General features: G+C 47.8%; 1 pseudogene; it reads left to right on the top strand.

The window, feature by feature from the left end:
- Positions 1–10,230: 10,230 nt before the first annotated feature.
- On the top strand, positions 10,231–10,657 carry LOC118025055 (annotated as a pseudogene).
- The last annotated feature ends 2,043 nt before the right edge of the window (positions 10,658–12,700 follow it).

Raw genomic sequence — 12,700 nt, 5'->3', positions numbered from 1 at the left:
GCCACTGCCCGGGCTGCTGCTAGTGCTGGGTGGCCGCAGATCTGAGTGAATAAATAAAAATCTCAAAAAAAAAAAAAAATTAAAAATTAAAATCTTAAAAAAAAAACAAAAACGGGCGCCTGGGTGGCTCAGTTGGATAAGCAACTGCCTTCGGCTCAGGTCATGATCCTGGAGTCCCGGGATCGAGTCCCGCATCGGGCTCCCTGCTCAGCAGGGAGTCTGCTTCTCCCTCTGACCCTCCCCCCTCTCATGCTCTCTCTATCTCATTCTCTCTCTCTCAAATAAATAAATAAAATCTTAAAAAAACCAAACAAAACAAACAAAACCAAACAAAACAAAAAAACAAAAAAACAAAGCACCTGCTGGTCAACCCAACCAGGGTGGCATTTCACGTGCCGCTTCAGGATGCCTGGCCTCTCTCTATCCTGTTGGAGCCTCACTGCCCCTTTTCGTGTCCTTTCTCTGTCTCCTGCAGAGCAATACTCTCCTTTCTCTAAAGCTTTGGTAACGTCAGCCATATGATAAACACATATCAAGGCATTCTTCCAAGCAGAGTTCGCTTCCTAAGAGAAACCTGGTGAATAAAATGATTACCACTCCATTATACATAGAGAGTCATTTGCACGGGGTTTTCCCATCCACTATTTCCTTTGAACCTCAGAGCCACACTGTGGCAAGGATTATAATCACAGCCCCTTTACCTTGGGGAAACTGAGGCCCGAGGAGTTGCCCAGGGTCACAACTTGTGAGTGGCTGAGTCAGGACTTGAACCTGGCAATTCATATCACACCACACTTTGCTGGCTTGATTCTTCCTTCCTCAGAATGGGCACATTCTAGTCTGTCTCCTAGAGGACTGCTCTCTCTGCCATTCAGTTAGCTGTCTAGACCAAGGGCCCAGAGTGGGTAGATTCCTGAGCTGGATGGATACCAGGATGGACGAGGAGTTAGGAGACACAGGCTGGGGCTCTGATTTCTTTCCTAGCTTTCTGCATAGCCCGTGGGCAAGAAGAGTGGAGATGCAGGAAGGTACCATGTTGTGAGCAAGTGTTGCATTCTGGGCACCATGTGCTAGGAACTTGACATCAGTTCAATTATTTCATGTAGTCTTCACCACAACTCGGTGAGATAATATCGTTATTTTCATTTTAAAGGTGCAGAAACTACAGCTCAAAGAGCTTAAGACACTTGAGCCAGGTCATCTAGGTGGTGAGTGATAGAGATGCAATTTGCACCTATGTCTCTCTGACTCAAAACTCCACCTTCACCGCCCCCCCAATACCATGTCGTCCCTCTGAAGCCCTGTTTCATGAGGCGAATCCAGGCACCTAACCTCTCTGGTTCCCAGATCCCACTTCCATCAGCTGCTGGACTATGCTCCTCCTATGGTGGGGGCTTCGCGCTGGGAAACCTTCATGCCCTTACCCATCTTCTCCCAATTTCAGAGGTCAGAGTTAGAAGTTCTGATTATGGCAACCCCCCTCCTCCACCTCTAGGAGGGTGCCACGTTTCACTTGGGGCCAGCAGCCACACATCTCCTCTACAACATTCTTCCGAATGTGGGCTCCCCACCCACGACTCATCCCTGGCCTGGGGCAGACTGTTCATTAAGGGGCTGGCAGGGAAGAGACGAACCAAGATAACACAGAGATCCATCAAGGTGCGGAGCTGACAGGTGCACACACCTGCTTCCAGCCAGAGTAGCTTGCAGCCAGTGGGAACCTGCCTCATAGGAGAGAGCTTTATCTGGAAAGGGAAGGGAGTATAAAGGGAAGAAAAAAACCCAAACGAGATTAGATCACCGTAATCATAAGCCTCTAAATCATGGAGAAGAACCATGGCTCAAACATCCAAGTGGTGGAGGATGGATTTTTTTTACCTTGACTCCTGCTAATTTTCATTGATTTATGTGGCTTGAAAGCATTTATTTTCTGCTTAGAAGCTTCCCGGCTCCTGCTAAGGAGGCTCAGGATTCCCCTAAATGCCCTCACCATGGAGAGGCAGGGGGCAGAGGTGGGTTTCAGGACAGGGGCTAAGTTCCCTGCTTGGTTTCGGTCGCTGCCTGAGAGCCACGGGGCCTGATGGGAACCCCTGGACTGCCGCAGCCACCTCCCCACTCCTGTCCCCAGAGCCTGCCTGCTTCTGGTCACAGCTCCTTGAGTTTAACACTCCTGGCAGCTTAGTGCTCTGGTTTTATGTGCTAGGCCATAATATTTGGTGAGCTGTGAGATGAGGTGGGAGCATTTGCAGCTGACACTTCCCTTCTGGCCCCGCCCGGTGATTCGGGCCAGCAGTGTGACAAAGTGAGGCTGCCCCTCCTCCCCACTCTGGCTCCCACCTGTGGCTCTTTGGCACCATGTCCTTCCTCTGTGGTCTCCCCTTCCCTGCGATCCCACGTCTGTGAGACTCCCATATCTCTTGGCTTTTGAAAGGGGGGTATTCAGTCCTCACATTCCAAACCATTTGCACATTTAAACATTTTAAAGAGCAATTCTGAGTCTGCCCAGGACCACATTCCAAAAGGGGAGGGGTGGGTGTCAGGAGGGAGGCTTTCTAAATGTCATAGGCCTTGAAAAACCCTTGATTGACGATGACAAACTGATGGGAAGCCAATGGGTCAGCCAGTGAGGGTCAAGTTTTCTTGGGGATTAGAAGCACAAGAAAGCAGTGTACAGATCTTGAAAACTCCACTTCCTTTACCAGAGGCTCCTGAAGCATCATTTGGGCACCTCTGGTTTATTTCTCCAGGTCCCTGAACCCTCCCTGTCCCTTCACATGGTCCAGGGTCAGAGTTCAGATCCCTTTGGATCCCTCCAGCCATCCTCAATCTACGGTTGTCTTATTTTCTGCTCCATCTTCCCCCCCATTGGCCTTCGAATTGCAGCTGCTTTCCAGGAATGGAGTAGACTTCATTATGCAGGAGAGTACAAGAAAATGGAGCTGATTATTTTTTAGGGGGTAGTTTTGAGTATAAAAAGATGGAGAGCTTTTTTTTTTTTTTTTTGGTGTTGTCATAGGTCTTTTTTTTTATTCTTATGTTAATGCCCATACATTACATCATTAGTTTTAGATGAAGTGTTCCATGATTCATTGTTTGTACATAACACCCAGTGCTCCATGCAGAATGTGCCCTCCTCAATACCCATCAGCAGGCTAACCCATCCTCCCACCCCCCTCCCCTCTAGAACCCTCAGTTTGTTTTTCAGAGTCAGATGGAGAGCTTCTTAATAAAATTATGATCAGAAGATGACTCTGAATGAGATTCAGAGCCAGACTTCAAATACACCACGAGCAGTGGAATCTCCTACTGTGTCTTTTTTTTTTTTTTAAGATTGATTTATTTATTTGACAGAGAGACAGCAAGAGAGGGAACACAAGCAGGGGGTGCGGGTGAGGGAGAAGCAGGCTCCCCGCTGAGCAGGGAGCCCGATGCGGGGCTCGATCCCAGGACCCTGGGATCATGACCTGAGCCAAAGGCAGATGCTTAACGACCAAGCCACCCAGGTGCCCCATCCTACTGTGTCTTTTAAAATGAAGAGGGTCTTCCACATTTGGTGCTATTGCCTAAAGATAGTGGGATGGGTAAGAAAACTACTGGACTCGTGGGGGACATGCAATGCAATGAAATAATTCCTCAAGATGAAAGATTAAACCTTTATAATAAAGAACCCAAAATGCAATGTCTCAACAAGATAGAAGATTTTTTTTTTTTCTCACAGAACAGTCTGAGCTCCAGGGTGGTAGGGGATTCTCCTCCATGTTGTTATTCGAGGACCCAGGTTCCTCCTGTCTTGCTTTTCCACCATCTCGTATGGTGGCCTTTGTCTGCCTGATCCAAGCTGGGTTGAGGGTACACTTAGGTTCTAGGTCTCAGGAAGGATAAAAAGTGTAGAAGATGCACACCCATTTCTGAAGATCCCAGCTCATCATGGACCCACATCAATTCTGCTTTCATTCCACTATGAAGAACTTAGTCATATAACCATCCTAACTGCAAGGGAGACTGAGAAATAAATATATACGTATGAGCAGCCATACTTTCCACAGTTCAATTATTACAGAAGAAGGAAAGAATAGATTTTTGGATAGTGTCACTACATAAGCATGCATGTGACCCAAACACCACCAAATAGAGGATCTTTGGTTATTATAAACAATTAGGTCAGAGTTTTTGTTAAAGCAGAAAATAGGAAAATGCAATTTATAGAGGACATAAAGGCCCAGGGTCCCTTCAAGCAATGGAGCACGACCTCCGGGGGATTGAGAAGAACATTTTTCTTTCTTTCTTTCCTTCCTTCTTTCTTTCTTTCTTCTTCTCTTTCTTTTTTTTAAGATCTTATTTATTTATTTATTTATTTATATTTTTTTAAAGATTTTATTTATTTATTTGACAGAGAGGAGACAGCGAGAGCAGGAACACAAGCAGGGGGAGTGGGAGAGGGAGAAGCAGGCTTCCTGCCAAGCAGGGAGCCCGATGTGGGACTCGATCCCAGGACCCTGGGATCATGACCTGAGCCGAAGGCAGACGCTTAACGACTGAGCCACCCAGGCGCCCAGATCTTACTTATTTGAGAAAGAGCACAAGCAGGGGGAGAGGCAGAGGGAGAAGCAGACTCCCTGCTGAGCAGGGAGCCTGACGCAGGGCTCGATCCCGGGACCCCTGGATCATGACCGGAGCCGAAGGCAGACGCTTAACCAACTGAGCCCCCCAGGTACCCTGAGAAGAATGTATTTTATTTGTTCTTCCCGATGGGGGACTTTGGGGCAGTCAGCAACAGACAAAAGGGACTGATACCCTGAATGTTGCTTATAAAATGCTTTATATTTAAATATATTTGAATATGATTTATATCTTACAAGGATCATTTATACACATTATCTGCCTGGATGCCAAAAACATTCCTGACTCAGGAAAGCAAGGCTCAGAAAGGTGAAGAATCTTGCCCAAAGTCACACAATCCGTAAGTTGCAAAGGCGTGATCCCCAAGTCTTCAAACTCAAGTCCAGTGCCTTTTACATAACAAGATGCTGCCTATTCATTTTACATCCCAGGAGGGTGACTAGTTGGACATCCTGGGGGGAGTCGGGGCTTTACTTTTTTACTAGACTTTACTTTTTCAGTCTCCATGTGATTTTGATGCCATTTTTAAGACCTCAAGAGTCTTCTGAACAATAATAATACTTATTATTACCTGTTGACCACCTACTGTGTGTCAGGCTTGGAGCTGAGCACATCATATGTCTTATCTACCCTCATAATGACCCAGCAAGCTAGACATTGTTATCCCTATCTTACAGAGGAGAAAGCTGAAGAGGTTAGGGAACTTTCACCAAACCCGTGGCTAATAAGTGGTTGAGCCAGGATGTGAATCCAAGTGGATCCGTATCTTTTCTCTCTGTGCGCTTTAAAAGACGAAGGGTATTTGCTGCTTGCTTAGGCCTCAGGAAAGACACACAGGCAATACTTGGTAATCTCAAGTCTAAGGCAGACCAAATTATTTAAGCTTATCCCAAACTCCTGGCCTCCCTTTGAATATCCTAGCAGTTGAACCTGTAATCAGGTCTTCACTGGCCATAACCCCCAAATGTCCTTGGCCTTTGGAATCCTAGATATTTACAGTGTCTGAACTGGAAGTAATCAAAATTCCTCTGGTCCACGATGTCCCTTTTACAGATGGTGAAACTGAGACCTAGAAAAATAAACTATATGTCAGAGGTGTCAGGGCTCATTCGTGACAAAACCAACACATTCACTTGTTTCACCAGGCTCCAGACCCATGATGACGAGCTGGACTAAGAACTGGCCCCACCTGCCACCTGTCAGAGCCTTCTTGACTCTAGCAAAGAGAGGGGCAGGCCTCCCCGGGCTCCATGCTGTCCCTTCTCCCTCTCCATTCCCACCCAGCCGGGCAAGCTTGCGGTTTTTCCAAGGCAGGGCCAGCCTGTCCTGAGCTGCAAGATGTATTAATCAATTTGATGAGGATGTTAAAGCTTTCTCTTTGCAACTAATTATGGCCTGATTTATAGGCCTGGCCTTGGTTTGATAGAGCTCTCCTCATGACAGGGATGAATGCCGTACTGGCATGGACCCCTTCATCTCTTCCATTTCTCTCCCTTCCTCCCCCCTCCCGCCTCCCTCCCTCCCACTCTCCTGCCTCCTGTCTCTGCTCTTGGTTCCCACAGGAACGCCCTAATGACATGTTGACAAGCCGGTGAAGCATAGTTCCCTCTCTGTTGCGTCTGCCTCTGACACCACCATTCCTCCTGTAGTCTCTGACACGGCGGACGGAGGCCTTGGCAGGCTCCAGCCACCACGCAGGAGCTGAGCTAGAAGCTCTATACACCCCTTTCTTCTGGAAACGGAATAATAAAATTACTGTGGATCGACACAGCATCTTCCTTCCCCAACATTTCAAGAGCTTGTTGAAATAAACGTCATCCCCAGTAGACTTAGAGGTGGGTGGAGGGATCCAGGTAAGTTTCATCCTGGTCATTCTACACAAGGGGAAACTAAGGCAGGGCTCTGAACTTGCCCGTGGTTCCACACACAGTAGAACAGCACAGGGGAGAATAGTCGGTGCCCAGGCTTCCAGCTCCAAGGTCTTCCCGTTGTTAGGGTCCTCGAGCCTCTAGCTGGGCTGTTCCTAGGAAGCCCTGGCATACACACTGGCTTCCTGACTTTCGGCATGAAGGTCTTTGGGCTGCACCACACAAATGAGACACGCGATAACATGTAGACAGGCACTTGGGACAAGAATACATATGCCTGTGTGTGTGTGCCCGTGGGCTGTTCCCAGCTGTCCCCGTGGCACACACAGAGATGAGAACAACCCCAAGTAAATCACCTTCCTTAGGCCTGAAGGCCCGTATGCAGTCACTCTCCACACACTCAGCAGCGTTCCATGGGGAGCTCCCCAGGGAGGGGGCATCTCCTTGTATTCTGTCCCCCAAGTCGTACAACTGCTTCCCAGAGGAAAGACACAAAATCCATTATATAATATTTCCACAACACACTTACAGCAAGCTGCTAACCTACACATGACCAACGCACAAAACCTAACCCTAACCTGAACCTGAACCTGAGCCTTCACCTTACTCCTGACCCTACATCTAAAGGACTTCCCAACCCTAACTGTAAACTAACCCCTAATCTAAACACAAACCCAGGGGCGCCTGGGTGGCTCAGTTTGTTAAGCGTCTGCCTTCGGCTCAGGTCAAGATCCCAGGGTCTTGGGATCGAGCCCCGAATCGGGCTCCCTGCTCAGCAGGAAGCCTGCTTCTCCCTCTCCCACTCCCCCTGCTTGTGTTCCCTCTCTTGCTGTGTCTCTCTCTGTCAAATGAATATAATCTTCAAAAAAAATAAATAAACACAAACCCAACTCCACATCTAAAATAGCCTGGGGGCCCCTGGGTGGCTCAATGGTTAAGCGTCTGCCTTTGGCTCAGGTCATGATCCCAGGGTCCAGGGATCAAGCCCTGCATGGGGCTCCCTGCTCAGCTGGGAGCCTGCTTCTCCCTCTCCCTCTGCCTCTCCCCCCTGCTTGTGGTCTCTCTCTGTCAAATGGATAAATAAAATCTTTAAAATTAAAAAAATAATAATAGAATTTAAAAATAAAATAGCCTGATTCCAGCCCGTAATCCTGACATTAACCTTAACCCTTATATTAACTCAGTGGCTCTCAACCAGTGGCGATTCCTACCGCCTCCCGCACCACCCTCACCCCCACGCCCAAGGAAGCATTTGACAACGTCTGGAGACATTTTTCGGTTCCTAAAATGGGAGTGGGAGCAGATACTATTAAAATCTAGGGGGGAGAGGCCAGGGTTGCTGCTAAACATCCTAAAAAGCTCAGGGCGGCCCCCAAGATGGAATTCTCCAGCTTCCCATGTCAGTAAGTGCCAGGGCTGAGAAATATTGCCTTAACCTTAACCTAACCCTAATTCTAAATTAAACTAATACTGACCCTAACTTTAAATATAACTTTAGGGGCGCCTGGGTGGCTCAGTCGGTTAAGCGTCTGCCTTCGGCTCAGGTCATGATCCCGGGGCCCTGGGATCGAACCCGGCATCGGGCTCACTGCTCAGCGGGGAGCCTGCGTCTCCCTCTCCCTCTGCCTGCCACTCTATCTGTGCTGTCTATCTCTCTGTCAAATAAATAAATAAAATCTTTAAAATAAATAAATAAATATAACTTTAAACCTAATTTCCCACACCTAACTCTAACCTAAACTTGCATCCACACTCAGAATCTAAACCTAACTGAAACACCAACCCTAACCCTCATCCTCACCTAGACCCTAACTACAAATCAAACTCCATCTGAACTCAATCCTAACAACATCCAGGTGGGTAAGGGTTACTAGGATAAGACGGGTGAGCCCAGAACCTGGTCCCACTGCTATTTCCCTTCGTTTTTCTTCACAATCAGCATGAGGTTGTTCAGACCTTTCTGGATTATGCAGGTCCTGTTTCCCTTGACCTAGCATGGCACTGCTCATGAGCCCCTTCTCCCTGGACAACAGCGTATTAAAGGATGAAATTCACTCGGAGGGCACCTGGGTGGCTCAGTCAGTTGAGTGTCTGCCTTCGGCTCAGGTCATGATCTCAGGGTCCTGGGATCGAGCCCCGCATCAGGCTCCCTGCTCGGCGGGAAGCCTGCTTCTCCCTCTCCCACTCCCCCTGCTCACTCTGTCTCTCTCTCTGTCAAAATAAATAAATAGAATCTTTAAAAAAAAAAATTCAGACTCGGTGTAACAGTTAGCTACTTACCAATATACCTCAGAGGATGCTGGTGGAGATGGGTAATTTTAAAAATATATATTTATATATATAAAATGAGATTTGGGGGGAAATCTTAATAGTGATGCTAGTTAGGTGCAATATTCTTTTTTTTTCAATATTCTTTTAAATTAAGTATAAGTTCAAATCTGCCCCTCTACTTGATCTTTAACATATCCTGAAAATCGATAAGTCAGGCAGTATTATCCTCACCTGGTAAATAAGACACAAAGGCACAGAGACGTTAAAGGCTTTGCCTAAGACCACACAGCAAGGTGGCAGAAGAGCCTCGCCAAGTGGCTTGATTCAGATCTATTTTCTACACTTAACCTTGCCTGTGGTCTCAGTTACTATTATCTCCCATTTCCCCCCAGCTAGTGCAGATATCCACGAATCCTCAGCATTTTTTAAAGATTTTATTTTTTTACTTGAGAAAGAGAGCATGAGAGGGGGTAGGGTCAGAGGGAGAAGCAGACTCCCCACTGAGCAGGGGGCCTGATGCGGGACCCGATCATGGGACTCCAGGATCATGACCTGAGCCAAAGGCAGTCGCTTAACCAACTGAGCCGCCCAGGTGCCCATGCATTTTTTAGAATTTGGAATGACATCAGGAGTGCATTCAGGGTTTTCGAAAAGGAAGCAGAGCCAGTCACGAGGGTGGAATGAGAAGGATTCATTCAAATGCCCAAGTGCTCAATCACACTTTTAAAAGTTCTGGTTGGGGCGCCAGGATGGCTCAGTCAGTTAAGTGTTGCACTCGTGATTTCGGCTCAGGTCATGATCTCAGGGTTGTGAGATCAAGCCCTTCATCAGGCTCCATGCTGACCATGGAGCCTGCTTAAGATTCTCTCTCTCCCTCTCCCTCTGCCCCTCCCCACCCTGCTCATGCACTGTCTCTCTCTCAAAAAAATAAATTAAAAAAATATACAGATAGATAGAGAGATAGATAGATAAACGTTCAGGTCTTTGGGGCGCCTGGCTGGCTCAGTCAGGAGAGCACTGACTCTTGATCTCAGAGTCGTGAGTTCTAGCCCCATGTTGAGGTAGAGATAGGGAGGGGAAAAAAGCTCCGGTCCTTGAATGGGGTAGGGTGGGAGGTGGAAAGAAGGTGACCAGGTGTAGGAGCAGGTAAAATATCTGGGGCATGGGCTGCATGTCAGGTTGAAGGGCTGACAGTTGGACGGTAGAGGAACTGGTCCAGAGCCTCAGGAAGAACCAAGTACCATCCTGATCTCCCTGCATCTTCTAGAAGGTCAGTGCCTCCGTCCCAGACTCTCCCATTTCCGGAACTTGGAGCGCTGCATTTACAATCCATGAGCCTTACAGAAGCTTGTGACAGAGCTGAGTTTACACAGGCAGGCATTAAAAAAGAAAGCAGCGTGCTAAGGTAGCCGAGCTGTCGGGAGGGGCCTGAGTGGGAGCTTCGAGGATCAAGATTGTCTAAAGCCACAGGGAAAATGTTGGAAAATTTGCCTTTGTCATTGCCAGAAAGAACAATTTATGGCTTTGTTCTTTTCTTAAGCTCCCAATTTGGCTTCATACTATATCTTGTGTGAGCCTTTATTCCTGAATCTTGGCTGAACTCCTTAGGCTTAACCTATTGGCCTCAAAAATCTTGGGCAGTTGCATTGCCTGTCTACCTCTTCATTACCATAGTAATCGGGCATGTACTCCTATTTGGAATAAACGTTAGGAGTACCTCTCCGCTCAACGCCATTCATACAATCACAGATAACTATGCTAAAAATCCACGGCAGAAGAAATATCAAGAAGAGGCCATCCCAGCATTAAAAGATATTCCTATTAGTGAAGCAAACCAAATGTTCTTACTTGCAGTCAAAGAACTTTATGCCAAAACCTAAATTGTATGTAGACTAATCCCAAGCATTTGTTATAAGCTTTTTTTTTTTTTTTTTTTTTTATTTATTTGAGACAGAGAGCATGAGAGGGAGGAGGGTCAGAGGGAGAAGCAGACTCCCCGTCGAGCAGGGGGAGCCCGATGTGGGACTCGATCCAGGGACTCCAGGATCATGACCTGAGCCGAAGGCAGTCGCTTAACCAACTGAGCCACCCAGGCGCCCTGTTATAAGCTTTTGACTGAATAATTTTGACCATAATTATTTTGACTCTCTCTATTACTAATACCCGATACTGAAATATAAGAAAAAGCAAGTTGAACTTCTTAGATTAAGTTCCATTACTATAAATGTTCTCAAATATTAGTTATTAGTGGACGGGATAAATAAAATACTGCATTACCATTAACAAAAAAAAAGCAAGCAAGCAGTGAACCAGTGAAGGGGAGGGGTGGGCGGGAACCCAGAACAAAAAGGGCGTGCACGAGAAGGAGCTAGCTGGGGAGTCCTAGGGTTAGTGACACGTGGAGCCCCAGAATGTTGGGGAAAACCAGACATTTAGAGATCAAATGCAGAGGAAAGAGCACTGGACTAGGGCCAGAAAATCTATGTTTGAATCTCATCTTTGAAGCAGATTTTAGACATTTCCCACAATTTCTCCATCTGGAAAATAAGAGGGTTAGGCCACAGCTTCAAATCCCTCCCAAGGTTGACACTGTAGAATTCCTGACTCCCCCAGCCCACCCCCCCCCAGTCAAAAGCACCGGGTGTGAGTCTTTTTCTAGTCCTGTCTCCCCTCTGTGTGACTGAGCCAGCCTGGCCCTCCCCACTGGGCCCTTATTTGCACGTTACATTGAATTTGTGCGCTGGTGGGTCGAAGGGTCTGGTTTCTCCTGTTAGATGTGAGCCTCTGAAAGATGAAAAGTGTCTGGAACTTCCAGCTCCTGGAGCCTCCACTACAGTGCTTTGCTGGCCTCCGAGGCTCTGTGAGGTCCCCAGGCAGGGATGCCTATCCTGTTACGCGGCCTCCTCCGTGCTCCCGAAGCTGCCCTTGCAGGTCCCCTCCAGGTCCCGGGGCTGCCTGGCCCAAAGCAGAGAATGTCGGGAGCCCTCCACAACTGCACAGTAATCCTTCTGGAGTTGGAGGCCCCTCCACCCCAAGGAGCTGATGTTTCTTGATGAGGAGCTCTGGCCGCACCAAGTAAGATGAAAAGCTGTCTTCCCAGTGGGGTGAATTCCCTCAGAACCAAAGCAGCTGCTCCTCAAAGTCTCCAAAAACAAAATTCCTCATGAATAAATATTAGGGAAGAAATGAGGTTTCCCAAGAACAGAAGCAGAGTTGAAGAAGTTGCTGAAAGAAGTTGGGATCTTTCATCTCACAAAATATGTCGCTTATGTGTTGCCCCAGACTCTCCTTGCCAACCCCCCTCCCACTCCACTGATCCAGAGCCACATCTTGCTTCTCCTTCACATAGAAACAGGCAGCACCTAGGAGATCATCTGCTCAGACTTTCCTTCAGAGGAAAAGAGAAACCACAAACAGCTGCCCCATGAGCCCTCCTGCCAAATTCCAGCTCAGACCGGGGATCTCGATGACCTCATCGGTATCTGAGCTGGAACTCACTTCTCCGGAGATAGAAGGGCTGCCAGGACCCCTGCAGTTTCCCTGGAAAAAGAAGAAGCAGCATGGTGGGTTCACGTCTGTGCCTCCCTGGGCGAGGTGTGCCAAGACCTCCACCCAAGGGCTGAGCTTGCCGGTTGGCAGCTTGGGGCACGTCCCCCCACGCCACCACCTCCACCCTGCCCCCTTCTAAAAGCCCCTTGCTCTTCTAGTCAAAAGAGATCCCAAGTTAGAGCCTCATTCTCTCTCCCCTCTGGATGCCAATAGAAATGCAAATATCCTCGGGAGAAAATGTGCTTCTGTGCTCAGGGATTTATCAGAACCTGTCCAGTTTTGCTGAAAGAGAAGGTATGAGAGAGCACGAGGACCCTGGCGAGGCAGTGGAGCAAAGGGGTCCAAAGGTTCAAAGCTCCTACAAGGGCAGCGCTGGAGGGGAAAGCTTCGAA

This window comes from Mirounga leonina, unplaced genomic scaffold (assembly GCF_011800145.1).
Source record: "Mirounga leonina isolate KUSES-001 unplaced genomic scaffold, KU_Mleo_1.0 Mir_200, whole genome shotgun sequence".
Classification (NCBI taxonomy): domain Eukaryota; kingdom Metazoa; phylum Chordata; class Mammalia; order Carnivora; family Phocidae; genus Mirounga; species Mirounga leonina.
The sequence above is the reverse complement of the archived record's forward strand: the minus strand, read 5'-3'. Positions and strand labels throughout refer to the sequence as shown.